The sequence below is a fragment of the Carassius auratus genome, unplaced genomic scaffold (genome assembly GCF_003368295.1).
Source record: "Carassius auratus strain Wakin unplaced genomic scaffold, ASM336829v1 scaf_tig00025400, whole genome shotgun sequence".
NCBI lineage: Eukaryota > Metazoa > Chordata > Actinopteri > Cypriniformes > Cyprinidae > Carassius > Carassius auratus.
The window spans coordinates 136458-153286 of NW_020525415.1; the positions used below are offsets into that span (position 1 = coordinate 136458).

Genomic DNA, 16829 nt, shown 5'->3' on the forward strand with positions numbered 1-16829 from the left:
ATAATATCTGCTGAGCTCCAGCTCACTTTAAATAGACGTCTTAGTGTCCTTCTGAACTGTTGGCTGGATAAAACTCTCGCTTAAATCAGCATGCTGCGTACCCACCGATCTCAAAGTCTGGGGAAGATTTTGCGCTGACAAAAGGAGCTAAGCCTATGTTCCCCTGGAAGAAAGAATTTACGCATAAGTCAGACTCGAGCCCCTGACCAGCAATACGAAAGAAAATACATGAGCAGCCCAGAACACATGTGTTAAAACACAAGACAAGCGAGGCTCCGAGGACACGCTAGTGCTCATCAGTGGTGCAATTAAATACAAAGTCTGCATAATTACTTAATTACTCACTGTAAGAGGAGGAAAGTAGAAAAAGAGAGAGAGAGATGCAATTAAAGTCTGATGAACAAGAAATTAAATAAACTTTTGTAAAAATGCATCTAGACACAGATTATTATTTTTTTTGGCTGATGTAAAGAATAAAAGTCTTTTGATAAAATTGTTTCAGTTCAGCCTTGTATCATTCCAAATATGTATTTATGGAGAACAGAAGGAGAAATTTAGCTGAATGTCCAAGTTACACAAAATAATACAGTTACCAGTGTGCTGACAAGATCACAAAAAGCATCATAAAACTTACGTATGCTTTATATTAAATGTCCATACGTATGCTTTATATTAAAGGGGGGTGAAATGCTCGTTTTCACTCAATATCCTGTTAATCTTGAGTACCTATAGAGTAGTACTGCATCCTTCATAACTCCAAAAAGTCTTTAGTTTTATTATATTCATAAGAGAATGATAGTCTGTACCGATTTTTCCCGGAAAAAACACGAGCGCCTAGAGGCGTGACGTGTGGGCGGAGCTAAAGAATCACGAGCGCCAGTAGGCTTTTGCGTCGAGAGAGTTTGGAAGCTGTGACATTACCCAGAGCCGTTGAAAAACATATTTAACGGCTCTGACATTGCATTGAGGAAAAAACCATTATCCAAAACAAACCATGGCTAACAGTCAGATTCAGCCGTTTATTTATGATCCAGAATCAGATCCAGAGGCTGAAACTGAAGGAGAGCAGCAGCATCAAGGACTCGCTCCGAGCGGGGCTCGAACCCGGGTCTCCGGCATGGGAGGGGACGCACTAACAAGGAGGCAGAAATATTTGAAGCAGTTTTAGTCACCGCCTGCGGTTCCAACACACGATCGTGACCCTTTTTCGTTGGGATTGCATCATCCTTAAGAATTAAACGATACGCAAATCCGTCGTCAAACTGGGCCTTGTTTGTAAAACAAGCATCTTCGAAATGCAGGGAATAAACACTTGCACAACTCCGTTGATGCTCTGTAAAAATAAACTCCATCCACTGGTCCCTTAATGCTGTTTTTTCTTTGGTAATCTGTGCAGGGTTGTCTTGCCCTGGCAACCAAAAACACTCCTCCTTTTGTGACATTTCGCGACGCTCTCGCTCTGATCAGTGAGGTCTGTTGTGCTCTCTGTGCTCTGCTATACGGGAGCGTGCGCTCTTCCAGCAGAAGTGCCTCAGGACCCATATAAGGAAATTCCGCTCCATCTAACGTCACACAGAGCCATACTCGAAAAAAACGTTCCGAAACTTGTGACAAACCTGAAGGAGTATTTTTGGAACATAAATACTCCTTCAAACGTACAACTTAATTTTTGAAACTTTGTCCATGTTTAGCATGGGAATCCAACTCTTTAACAGTGTAAAAAACTCAGTATGCATGAAATAGCATTTCACCCCCACCTTTAAAATGTCTTCTGAAGCCATTCAATAGATGTGTGAGAAAAATAGATATTCAAGTTAAAGTACAGTTTCATCTAGACCAAAGCAGAAATGTCTTCCTTTTAAAGGTATAGTCAGTTTCGTTTTCCATTGACTTTCATTGTTTGTTTGTGTTTTTCACAATGGAAGTCAATGGTAATCAAAACTGCTTGGTTACCAAACATTCTTCAAAATACATACAGGTTCAGAACAACACGAGGGTGACTACATTATCACACAATTTCAAATTATGACAACTATCACTTTAACTCATTTAATTTAATATTATTTAGAAAAAATCTGAAGAAATATAATAAAATAATTAATAACAAAAATATATTGATAAATATTAATGTATTTCAATACTTTGGGTAAAAACATATTTACTTGCAAAAACTTTACAAAAACGTTATAAAGTTTTTTTTTTTTTTTTACAAAGCAAAATCATGATCTTTCCAGGTACTGCATGTACTGTGCTGCACCAGGTTTCATTTGCAGAAGCATGAATGAGATTTGACAGATATGTTGGAGGGCAAGTTGTATAGACTAATTTTATGATGCTTCATTTATTCAGTTATTCTCGGTGCTTCTGAACACACTGTGCTTTCATTGTATGGAAAAGTGCAGTGTGAACAGTCAAAATTGTCCTTTCATGGGGAGACACAAGAATGAGTAATGAGACAAAATATATGCATCAAAAAATTTCTGCTAAATTTTCTACATTTCTACAGCAATTCAATACTAGAACATTGTAAATCTAAAAAAAATATATTTTTTTTAAACAATTGGATGTAGCTGAACACAAATGTCAGTCTTTCAATTTCATTACCATCTATACAACAAATTTTGCACTATATTATATTATATTATATTATATTATATTATATTATATTATATTATATTATATTATATTATATTATATTATATGTGTCTTTATTTTGTGGGGTGAACTTTGACCCTATGATCTTAACATATTGCATAAGATTCCTAATAATTTCTCACTTTTAATCTTCTTATAAAGTGAAAATCATTAAACAGAATAATGAATGATGCAATATATTGTGCTTAGAGCAGTGAAGCGGACCATATGCACCCAAAAGTTTATGGCATTTAATATAATTTAGGTCAGGCCTCTAATAAAGACTAATGGTGGGCCATTTGCAGTATTAATTCCACGCTTGACTGGTTCAATTAGCGCTTGGACCTGAACTCACACTAGTCTGTTTTACCGCCTGTGTCATTGTGAATCTCACTCATCTCTCGTTATTTTGTCCCTCTTTGTCTGTCAGCTCTTCTTTGGCTCTTTTTTGTAGTTTTAGGCTTATTATTTTATTCTTCTTGTTTGTTTGATGTAATTTGTTTCTATTGTAGACTCTTTTTTCTGATATTCTTTTACCTTTAACCCTGTCCAATCTTGTTTCTGTATTATATGTAACCCTGGACCACAAAACCAGTCATAAGGGTACATTTTCAGATAATTGAGATTTTTGAATAATCTGAAAGTGGAACGATCTTTCCATTGATGTATGGTTTGTTATGATAGGACGATATTTGTCCGAGATGCAACTATTTGAAAATCTGGAATCTGAGGGTGCAAAAAAATCGAAATAATGAGAAAATCACCTTTAAAACTCTTAGCAATGCATAGTACTAATCAAAAATTAAGTTTTGATATGTTTACAGTAGGAATTGTACAAAATATCTTCACGGAACATGATCTTTACTTAAAATCCTAATGATTTTTGGCATAAAAGAAAAATCTATAATTTTGACCAGTATGTGTTTTTGGCTATTGCTACAAATAAACCCCAGAGACTTAAAACTGGTTTTGTGCTCAAGGGTCACATATTTGACTGTGCAGTTATAAACATATGTCTAACCCTTTAGGTCTTCAAACATAAGTTTGTTAGAAAGATTGGTTTCCTTTTATCCTTTCAATAATTTTTTCCTCTTTGCACCTTTCTCAGGTGTACATCGTACCACAAGCGGCTGTTTTTAAGATGGAGGGTCTGGAGGGAGCCGAGGCCGAGGCCGCCATGCTGAACAACATGCGTGTTTACGGCACGCTGGTGCTCAGCTTCATGGCTATTGTGGTGTTTGTAGGAGTGAAGTACGTGAACAAGCTTGCGCTGCTCTTCCTTGCCTGTGTCATCTGCTCGATCCTCGCCGTCTACGCCGGAGTGATCAAAACTGCCTTCGATCCTCCGGTCTTCCCGTATGTGCCTCAGCAACATTACAATCACATACCATCACTGAAGCTGCCAAGAATGAGTTTGTTTGAAATGATTTCCACAGAGTGTGTGTGCTGGGAAACCGAACTCTGGTTTGGAAAGGCTTTGATGTGTGCGCGAAGGTCATTGAGAGAGAAAACGCCACGGTCACAACCAAGCTCTGGCAGATCTTCTGCGACTCTGAGTTCCTGAACGCAACCTGCGACAGCTATTTCGCCAACAACAACATCACGGAAATACAGGGAATCCCCGGAGTTATGAGTGGTATTCTGCGCGGTAAATACAGCCACAAAGTGATATATGAGAAATATATGAACACTTTTATTCAGCAAGAATGCATTATTTTTGTTCTTTTTTTTTCATTCTATTATTCAAAACTCAACTTTTTTCAACTTTCAGGATCAAAAATGTTTCTTGAGATGCAAATTGGCATATTAGACTGATTTCTGAAGGAAATTCAGCTTTGATCACAGAAATAAATTAAATTTTAAAATACTTTCAAGTAGTTACTTCAAAGTATAAGAATATTGCACAATATTACCATTTTTTTTATAAATGCAGCCATACAGCAAATAATTTTGAAAATTGATTTTTAAAAATAGTTTTTCAATATTTTTCGGAATGTACAAAAAAATGGCCAAACATATATTTAAATATTAAAATATTTTTCGAAAATATATTTATGTTAATTTATTTTCTAACAAAGTTTTCTTTTTCTTTTTTAATATATACTGTATAAATATTTTTATTTTTTAAGAATTTAAAATATATATTTTACCCTCCATTATATTTAGTTATTTCAAAGTATAAGAATATTTCATAATATTACAGTTTTTTATAAATGCAGTCATACGGCAAATAATTTAGAAAATAGATTTTTTAAAATAGTTTTAAAGTATATTTTGGAATGTACAAAAAAATGGGCAAACATATATTTAAATATTTAAATATTTTTAGAAAATATATTTATGTAAATTTATTGTCTAACAAAGTTTTCTTTTCTTTTTTTTATATATACTGTATATATATTTTTTCTTTTTTAAGGATTTAAAATATATATTTTACCCTCCATAATATTTCGGTCCAGTAAAACACATTCACGTCAAATTTGAAGAAAATCGTTTAGTTTTTTTATAACCCCTATAACACTAGTGAACATATAACACTTTAGAAAGAAAGTAAACCATGAAGAGAAATCAAATGTAGGCTGCTGTGAGATTGACAGTGTATTTTCTTGCCCCTAAAATACAGTTTGAAAAATAATTTGATATATGAATGTGAAAAATAGATATATTATTTTCAGTTCAAACATACATCTGATTGAGCACCATGGCTTACAACATATATATATTTAAAACAGATCATTTTATTTTGCAATTTTGGTTGATGAGCATTAGAGAAATGTTTCAAAAACATTAAAAATCTTACCGAACCCAAATAGGAAGACATTCACTTTTGTTTTGTTTTTTATACTTTTGTATGAAGAATTTTCTTTTTTCAAATACAAACTTTTCCTCTGTTTCAGCTAACCGTTGCTATTAATATTGCTCATAATTAGTGTTAATCAAGCCTTTAACACTAATGATAAATAAATGTGCACATTTCTCATATTCGCTCTCTTAGTATCTTTTTTCTCTCTCACTCTCTCTCTTCCAGAGAATCTCTTTGGGAATTATATGGATAAGGGAGCGTTCATTGAGAAGTTGGGATTACCCTCCATTGATGAACCAGATTCTCAGCCGACAAACACCAACCGCTACGTGCTTGCAGACATCACCAGCTTCTTCACCATGCTGGTGGGCATCTACTTCCCCTCCGTGACAGGTAAAGATTTCTCTGGACAGCCCTGATCTCAGCCATCATTTCTGATGATAAACATTAACCTTGTGGATCGGAATGCATAAGAATAATCTACATTCTTAAAAGAATCAAAATTCCAAAAGCGTTGTCAAAGAAGTAACATTTTCTTCAAGAATTGTTTTTAAGTATTATTAAAAGAACTGTAGCAGACCTTTTGTGCAATGGTGAATGTTCAAATAGAACTATAAATGCCGATAATGAACCTTGCTTTTTAAGAGTTTATAAAAGACTCCTGATTTTAGAATACAAGTCATCAAAACTATGAAATAACGCAAATGGAAGTACGGGAATGATGTATTGAGCAAACACTGTAGCCATTCTGTGGTCTGTCTTGTTTTGAACAGGTATCATGGCTGGATCAAACCGATCCGGTGATTTGCAGGATGCCCAAAAGTCCATTCCCATCGGCACCATCCTGGCCATCACCACCACCTCCATCATCTGTATCCTCTCAGATAGAAACACACACACACACACAGTCTGATACAACACCCTCCTGCGATACAGTTTATGATATTAGTGATCAAATATCAAATGACTCATTTTAGTGATTCAGTCGAATCAGTTTACAAAGAGTCATTTACAAACAGATCCAGTGTAGAAGCTGGTAAGTTTTTGAACCAGTTCTTTTGAACGAACTGAACAAATAAACCAAATTATTCAAAAGTATAATAATATGCATTACGTAAGCCTAGGAAACACTCCACGGAGAAGCTAAAAGACTTAAAAACACTCAACCTGTTGATTACAGAGTACTTGTTTATCAAAAAAACAACGCTCTTTAACTGAAATATTCAGATATGTCCAGTGTGCTTCTGTTTGGTTCCTGCATCGAGGGAATGGTGCTGAGGGATAAGTATGTTATGTGTTTAAAATGTGTCTTATAACTTATAAATATATATAATACATTAGCATTTAAATATTTAAGGTTGGTTAGATTAATGTTTTTTAAAAGAAGTCTCTTATTCTCACCAAAGCTGTTTATTTGATCAAATATACAGTAAAAACAGTAATATTGTGAAATATTATTACAGTTTAAAGTTACTGGTTTTTATTTGAATATCTCTTAAAATGTAATTTATTTCTTTGATCAAAGTTGTATTTTCCGCATCATTCCTCCAGTCTTCAGTGTCACATGATCATTCTAATATGATGATTTGCTGCTCAAGAAACATTTTTATTCTTCAGGATTCTTTGATGAACAGAAAATGGAAAAAAATAGAAATTTATTTGAAATAGAAATAGTTTGTAATATTATAAATGCTGCTGAGTAAAACCCCAAACTAGTGAGAGGTAGCATAATTCTTTGTGTATGTTTGTGTGTTTCAGGTTTGGGGAGGCGGTCAGGGGGAATCTGGTGATCGGGACACTGGCGTGGCCTTCACCTTGGGTCATCGTCATCGGTTCCTTCTTCTCCACCTGTGGTGCAGGGCTTCAGAGTTTGACAGGTGCTCCGCGTCTCCTACAGGCCATTGCACGAGACGGTATCGTGCCGTTCCTCAGGGTGAGCGTGCACACATAATGTTTAGTCTTTAGCCTTTGACTTTCAGCATAAAGTCAGATTCACATTGCAGCTGACTCTGGCCAAGAGCTGCCAGCACTGACCTTGTTTTTACCTGTGTGTGTGTGTGTGTGTGTGTGTGTGTGTGTGTTGCAGGTGTTTGGTCATGGAAAAGCAAACGGGGAGCCCACCTGGGCGTTGCTCCTGACCGCATGCATCTGTGAGAGTGGAATTCTCATCGCTTCTCTGGATAACGTCGCTCCGATTCTCTCCATGTAAGAGGCCATCCATATATCCAGGAGCATTAGAAACAGAGCTGGATTATCCATAAGGCCACTTGGGCCAGTGCCCGGGGGCACCAACCATTCACAACAACTAGGGGGGCACCACATGACACAAGCTTTAAAAAATATTTTTCATAAATTGTTTTATTATAAACTTGAAATTCTTGAAAGACCATACATAACTTGTTTATGAACACTAACTTAACAACAATAATAATAATAAATTATAAATAAATAATGACCATTATCAGTCCCCCCCTTCCATTCCTAATCTGTCAGAGTTGAGTTGGTCCACAACAAATACGCAAATGTGTCATTTTTTTAACGGCTACAGAAAATGAATCAAAATGGAAAGACGTCAATTGAGTGGTTTTGCAAAAATAAAGTTAAAGAAAGACAAGGACGCTAAAATTTTAATATATTTATATTTTATTAATTTTCATATATTTATATTTTATATTACTGTATATTACTAAAGCTAAGACTGAAATAAAAACTAAATTAAATAACAGAAATGTGAAAATAAAATTAAAATGAAAACTATTAATACTATTAACTTTTAATAAAATTATGCTGTGTTTGTGTATATATATATATAACAAACATAACTAATATATAACAGAATTAATATCAAAACGAAATGGAAAATATGAAAACAAAAGCTAGTTCAAAATAATATTAAATACTATAATATTATATAAAAAAATAAAAATATATTTATTTGGTTACTTATTAACCCAACTGATTTTTATCAGTTTAAGCCTTAGGTTTTGTTAACAGTAATACTGAATCAATGATTTTAAAAATATTTTAGTATGGAGCCCTTTTTTTTTTTTTTTGGCTTGAAAAGTATGTTTTTATATATATATAAATGTTATTTAGTTCAATATTTGTAACAATCTCTTTTTTGAGACAATCACATTCAGACATTTTTAAGTGTGGTTTAGGGGTCCAAACATCTGAGACATAGTCCCGGGTATCAGTTTCTGTGTATTGACATGTCTGTGTTTGTTTCTCTCGTGCGGCTGCAGGTTTTTCCTCATGTGTTACATGTTTGTAAATCTGGCCTGTGCTGTCCAGACTCTGCTCAGAACGCCCAACTGGAGACCGCGATTCAAGTTCTACCACTGGTGAGCTCCAGTCTTGCCGTTTGCTGTGGCTTCACTCATATTTGTACACTAATGTTTGCCTTCATGTTTTCCAACAGGACTCTATCCTTCCTCGCATGAGCCTCTGTCTCTCGCTCATGTTCATCTGTTCTTGGTACTATGCCATTGTTGCCATGGGAATCGCCGGCTGTATCTACAAGTATATAGAGTTTCGAGGGTAGTGGATTGACCGGTCGAGGGGGCTAAGTAAGTGGATTGTGACCCGGAGTCGAGGGGGAGCTGGAAACCAAGACGATGGATTAGAATTGAGTTTTGGGCATGTGACCTCTCAGGATCCCTCGTAATCCAGCCGGCCAAGAACAGCTGAAGTCTGCTCCAGGGTTTGATTAGTTTAGTGCCTTTCCATTGGAAACACTTCCAGAGTCATGCCGAACGTGGCCCCCCCCCCGTCTGTCGCCGGAAATTAAAGAGGACGAGAAAAGTGGTGCAGGATTATGTATTCTGTGCTGATTTGAATACTTACTCTGGTCTAAACAGGCTATACTGTGTACTTAAAACAGAAGCTATTTAAATAACAGTATGCATGTGTCATAGTCATCATTTTAAACAAATATTATTCAAAAAATGTTTGTTTTTTTGTCAAAATGCAAAGTCAAATCGTGTGCATTGCATTGTGGGATACAGTACCCAGCACAAGGTGCTTTGTTCAGGTTGACAGATGGCATCAAGGAAATGCATGCAATCCGAAATATAGCATGCAACACAATATAAATACAATATTCTACAGACAAAAGCATGAGCAGCAACGAAAAACAAAACAATGTACTCTTCAGATCAGACTAGCTGTTATTTATGATTAATGATGTTAGACCAGGTTTCTTCATCAGTAAGTTTGATACGGCAGTATACTTTAAAGTCAGAAAAAATTGCAGGATATTTGCTAATTTCCTCAGTAGAGCAAAATCTATACTTCATGTACGAGGACTTCATCAAATATATTTGTGCATTTGATTTCATCTTACGAGTGAATTATTTGGTTTTATTTGAAAAACAGGAGCATGCTGACTTGGAATTGACTCTGATAATAAACATAGACATGCACAGAGTTTTTGAAAAAGACGTGTGTGTGTGTGTGTGTGTGTGTGTGTGTGTGCTGACAGGGCGGAAAAGGAATGGGGTGATGGTATACGAGGTGTGTCTCTCAGCGCGGCCCGCTTCGCCCTCATGAGGCTGGAAGAGGGACCACCGCACACCAAGAACTGGAGGTGAGTGCAAATACATAAATATATATATATATAATTTTAAATAATTGTATTAAAAATACAGTACATAATTGTATCATTAAATATGTATATTACTAGTTTGTGTGTGTAAGAATATATACATCTTGTGGTGTGTGTGTGTGTGTGTGTGTGTGTTTGTGTGTGTGTGTATTTATTATATATTCATATACATACATACATATATATATATATATATATATAATATATATTAATTTTCATCAAGTGCAATAGGCTAAATTGCATCATTTATATATATATAATGTATACATCATTTATATATATATATATATATATATATATATATATATATATATATATATATATATATATATATATATATATAATAGTTTGTGTGTGTGTGTGTGTGTTCACATATTTTCATCAACAGAAAAAGGCTGAAATAAAATTTAAATCTCACATTAAATTAAATTTAAATAATATATCAAAAACTAAACTTTTTAATGTTTTCTTGTCAGCTAACTGGAATGAAAATAGAAATAGAAAAAAATAAATAAATAAATAAAAATGAGTAAAACAAAGAATGGAATAAAAATTTAATTAAAGCTTAATATAAATAAAAAAAAAACATAACACAAATTACTAAAATGTTAAACACTGATCTTAAGATCAAAAAGTTCAAATAACTTTTAATTAAGGTGTTAGTTCACCTAAAGATTTGAATTCTGTCATTAATTACTCGCCCTCCTGTCGTTCCAAACCCGTAAGACCTTCGTTCATCTTCAGAACACAAGTGAAGATATTTCTATATAGGTTTCTAAAATATTAATATATTTTAATTATTTATATATATATATATATATATATTTACTAGATTTATATTTCTGCATATTTATGCTGAATTTTAAATGTCAGGTATTTATAGCATTATCTTCTTCACATTTTGGCCACTATTTCCTCCTGCTTTGGTTCTCGTCAGGCCTCAGATTTTAGTCCTGGTCAGCATGGACTCTGAGCTGAACGTGGAGCAGCCGCGTTTGCTGTCTCTGACCAATCAGCTGAAGGCTGGGAAGGGTCTGACCATCGTGGGCACAGCGCTGGAGGGAACCTACCTGGAAAAACCATCCTCAAGGACAGCAGGCCGAACAGGTGACAAAGACACAAACAAAGACACAACAAGGCTAGAGAACTACTTAGACAGCATACGTTGGAACTTAATTATGACATTTATTTGGGATATAATGTCATTTCCCTATTTGTTTTGTGTCTCAAAGTCTCTGAGGAAGCTCATGGAGGCGGAGAAGGTGAAGGGTTTCTGTCAGGTGGTCATCTCTTCTAACATGAGGGATGCCACGTCACATTTGGTCCAGGCCGGAGGTTTGGGAGGTCTTCAGCACAATACTGTTCTGGCCTCCTGGCCACGCAACTGGAAACAGGCCGAGGATCATCAGGAGCTGGAGGAACTTCATCGGTGAGAGACATTTCTAAAGGTTGATGATTGATGAAGATTAACAACCATTGAAGCTTTACTTTCCTCAAAAAGTTTTCAAATAAGCCTGAAAGACTTGATTAGTTGGATAATTCTAGTTATTTATTTAGTTCATATTTCACTAATCACACTTTTTTGCAGCTTTGAGAATAGTGGAATATAAATAAAATCTAATTGTGAGATATAAATAAGGAAAAATAATAGGGAAAAAAGTGAGGTATAAAAAAATTCACAAATAGAATTGTGTTACCATCTCAAAATGTTCTCAGTTTGTTCCTCACAATTCTGAGTTTATATCCTGCAATTCTGCTCAGATTTATTTTATTCAGTTATTGTTACATATGTCAATATGCATATTTATTAGTGTACATTTATTTATATTAACACATACAAAATAGATTCACATTTATATAAATTAATTATAATTTTTATTTAAACTATTATTTGAATTATAATATTCAGTTTTTCCTATAATTGTAAGTCAATATACATATATTCCTAATTATATATCTATTTATTTTCTCTTGGTCTTATCGTACACAATTAATCTATTTAAAGTTTTGACCAGCAAATTTCCTGTTTACTTTTGGATCAGCGATGGAAAAATAGTCTTCATAGATCCTTGTAGAATTAAATATAAATCCAAAGAGTTAAATACAATTAATAATATTGAATAAAAAAAAAGTATATTTTACTTCGTATTGTTAAATATTTTTAATTTAATTTAATAATTTAATTTAATTTAATTTCAAATATTAAACAACAAGAAGTAAAATATATAGTTTTTTATTAAATATTATTAATTGTATGTAATACTTCGTATTTATATTTAATTCGACTAAGAATTTAAATTTCTTTGTATTTGGAACTTAATGGATACAAGCTGAAAAAACTAGATTATGCATAAGAAATGAATGATAAGTCTGAAATCAGTGCAAAAACAACTTCACATTATAAAACACCCAACAAAGAAAAGTCTCAAATCAGTAAAAATAATATATCATAAGTGTAAGTAAGAAATATAAACGTGTCTTCATTACAGAGCTGGTAAGAGAAACCACTGCTGCCAGTAAAGCCCTGATGGTGCCCAAAACATCTCTGCCTTCCCGTCAAACGGAGAGCGTTTCACAGAGGGTCACATTGACGTCTGGTGGATCGTTCATGATGGAGGCATGCTGATGCTGCTGCCCTTCCTCCTCCGCCAGCACAAGGTGCACGCCTTAACGCTTCATTTCTCTCAGAATGACGTGTAGCTAGGTCACTGCAGCTCACATGTGGATATCTGTGGATGATGTTCTGCAGGTTTGGAGGAAGTGCAAGATGCGCATCTTCACTGTGGCCCAGATGGACGATAACAGCATCCAGATGAAGAAGGACCTGACCACCTTCCTGTATCACCTGCGCATAGACGCCGCAGTGGAGGTGGTGGAGATGGTAATGCACTCACTTGTACTACTCGTGCTCAAACGCAGGTTAGAGAGAGGGACCGGATGACATTTGAGTTGAAGTTGAAAATCGTAATCTTCTTGAGAAATGAAAGTGAGGTGATCGAGGTCTGAAATGAACCAGGGTTATATATATTTAATAGGGCCGGGACTTTAACGCGTTAATTGAGATTAATTAATTACACAAAAAATAACGCGTTAACTAAGATTAATTAATTACAGAAAAAAAATCCTGCATTTTTAATAACTTATTTTTGCACCGCGGAACGTTTCTCACTGGATGAGTTTCGGCGGGACCGATTATACTGAAGCACCAACTAGCGTTCGCATATCACCGCAGCAGCACATCGAGCCTCAAGTATCACCTCAACGCAAAACATATAGCAGCTAGCGTGGAGTTTACACTTTATGTTGAACTATGTATTATTTTGTTGGTGCAACAGTTTATGTTGAACTCTTTATTGTTTTGGCCAAGGTTATTAAGAGTTGGACTTAGTATGTTATGGCCTCTGAAGCAACAGAGAGATGTTTTCTAATAGTCAGTGTTTCCAATGTTCTGAATGTAATTGACAGTATTGTGTTTTACTTAAAAAACACTTTACAGAAGGTTCCAGCACCTATAAGCTTCCTGAATTTCTGAAATGTACTATTTCTAAATTGTTTCTAAATATGCTATTACTACACTTCATGGCAAAAATTGCACTGGTCTGCTAGACTTGGTTGAACAAAAATAAACAATATTTTGTTGCTTAAGCTTATGTATTCAGTCATTATTCAATGGTATACTATAAAATCCATGTGAAAAAAAATTACTTCTCACTGTTCTCAGGTCAAATATTTATATGCGATTAAAATGCGATTAATTTCGATTAATTAATAACAAAGCCTCTAATTAATTAGATTATTTTTTTTAATCGAGTCCCGGCCCTAATATTTAATATTGAAATAAATATTTTAAAAGTTGGGCAAAAACTGATGCTGTGTTAAACATCTAGTGTAACATTTTATAATATTTGCTATAATTTTTCAAATGATCAAATCCAATTTATTGCCGTTTACTGATTGAAAATGTTTGACAACAATGGAGTCTAAATATTGGCCAAAAATTTACTCAAAAATTATTTTTATTTGGATGTGTGTGTGAAAATAAATTTGAGTTTAAATTAATAATTTAGAATTACATTAAGACTTATTAATAACTTAGTTTTAGAATTAAATAACTAAGAATACAGTCCACACACACACACACACACACACACATTTATATATGTATAATTCTTTTAAATTGTTAAAATATTCAGTAAAGGCTGTTCCAAATTGTAAAAATGTCATATTTTTTATATATATAATGCAATATAATTTTTAACTTAATTTTAAACTGTATCTTCAGCATGAGAGCGATATCTCCGCGTACACATATGAGAAGACCCTGATGATGGAGCAGAGATCTCAGATCCTGAAGCAGATCAACCTCACCAAAACTGAGCGTGAACGTGAGGTACAACATCTGCTTAAGACTACACATGCTACTTTACCAAGCCGTGCAGCAAAGTTAATGTCAAAATCATTCGATTCGTTTAAACCCGGCAATGTTTATGTTTGGCTTGGATACTTTTCATACTAATGAGTAAAAATACTTTAACTTCAGTATTGTACTTTATGGAAAATATCTCTTTAATGTAATAATATTACATCACAGTATATAATGCAAAATAACAACAAGGCTGGATGTTGGCTCTTATTATGCATGACATCACTGCATGTGGGCGGGGCCTCTCATTATTATTACCATCGTTCCTCTCCCTTCAGATACAGAGCATCACTGACAGTTCTCGCGGGTCGATTCGCCGTAAGAACCCGGCCGCTGTCACGACCCATCTGACTGTGACTGAGGAACCGGTGGCCTGCAAAAAAGAGGAGAAACCAGAAGAGGAGGTACAGCAGGACGGACCGAGCCAGCATTCATCTTACATGGCAATAACAGCCACATCGCTCGTGTTGATGCTGTGATCTCAGCTTCAGCGTTTGGTCTGATATCAGTGTTTATGTGATGCCTTTCAGAGTAATGGACACGGCAGAATCCAGCGCTCTCTCTCTCTCTCTCTCTCTTTCTCTCTCTCTCTCTCTCTCTCTCTCAAAAGTCCTTTATTTTAAATATTTTTAGTTATAATAAATTTTATTTTATTTTATTTTAATTATTTAATTGTATCATTATTTATTATTTTTATTTATATATATTATTCTACATTTATTTCTTATTTTATTGAGCATACATTTAATTTTAATATGGCAGTTTTATTTAGTTTCATAACTTGTCTTTTAATTCTTTAATTCCAGAAGTCAAAACAATGAAATATAATTAAAATGAAAATAATCTGTCAATAAATAAATTACTTGTCATGTTATATTTATTAATTATTTTGGTAAGGACCAATTCTTATTATTAACTAGCTGCTTATTAGCATGCATATTCGTAGCTGTTTATTAGTACTTATAAAGCAAATATGAATGTCATATTTTATTTCTACTTAACAACTATCTTACAAACTATTAATAAACAGCAAATTAGCAGTTCATGGAGGGAAAATTAACTGTGAATGTGTTCTAAAGTGTAACCATTATCCAATATAAAGCATTGTCAGTTTGTGATTGTAATCTCAAAAATGAAATATAATTAAAATGAAAGTAATCATCAATACATTTTATTTTTATTAGTAATTTTTAATTTAATAATGATTTATTATATAATATTAATTATAAAGCGTCGTCATTTTTATAGTGATTGTAATCCTAATCTCATTTGTTATCATTATTGTGATTATTTAATTTGATCGTTTATTATTTTTACATCATAATTTATGATTTATCTATTTAAAATTATTTTAATTTTTGAACTCTTTTAATCTGAACATTAATGTTTTCTTTTCCTTCTCTTTCGCCCTGACATTCTCCATATGTGCGTTTGTGCCGGTCCTGCCCTCTCAGTCTGTCCCTGTGTCCACATCCCAACAGGAACAGCTCATTCATGACCAGAGTACCAACCCACCGACCCCGGCCACACCGCAGTCCCCCAGCGCAGATGCAGAGACCCCCGGCACGGCTGTTCAGATGACATGGACCGAAGCCAAGTGTGATGGAGAGCAAGCCAAACCTATAGGAGCCACGACACCAGAGGCCATCAAAGACCTCTTCAACATGAAACCGTGAGTGCAGCATGCACCAAACAATCACTTGATTTAAAAACATGTTTGAATTCAGGTTCAGTTTTGCATTGCATGCTTTTACACTCGTCTTTCATTCCTTTTTTGTCATGCCACAGAGAGTGGGAAAATCTGTGAGTATCTCTGTCAGCGATGCACGTTCACACTGATGTTGATGAATGTTTATGAGCTTACGCTTGATGGTTTTGTGTTTAGAAACCAGTCCAATTTGAGGCGCATGCACACTGCACTCAGACTCAATGAAGTTATCGTAAAGAAATCCCAGGAGGCCAGACTAGTCCTACTCAACATGCCCGGACCGCCCAAAAACAGGAGCGGCGACGAGAACTGTATCCTGATCATTGTTTGTTTGTTTTTTTGTTTTTTTGTTGTCTTCCTTTAGAAAATTATGGTTATTATTCATTTTTATTCCAGTTTGGTAGTCCAAAAAAATAATGGGTCAAGACAGATTTTAAAATAACATTTGTTTTTAGATGGCAACATCGAGTGCATTGCATTATGGGAAACGACTTTATTTTTAATGAAAGAAATTAATGCTTTTAACCAGAAATTATACATTCAATTTATCAAATGTGATTTTAAATATATTCCTAATGTTACAAATGTTTCTATTCGGAATAAATGCAGTACTTTTCTGTTCATCAAAGAATCCTGAAAATAAAAAAGTATCACA

At 34.3% G+C, this 16829-nt stretch overlaps 1 pseudogene; it reads left to right on the forward strand.

Moving 5' to 3' along the window:
* LOC113078345 (solute carrier family 12 member 5-like) overlaps positions 1–16485 on the forward strand; it is a 120388-nt pseudogene extending 103903 nt beyond the window's left edge.
* The last annotated feature ends 344 nt before the right edge of the window (positions 16486–16829 follow it).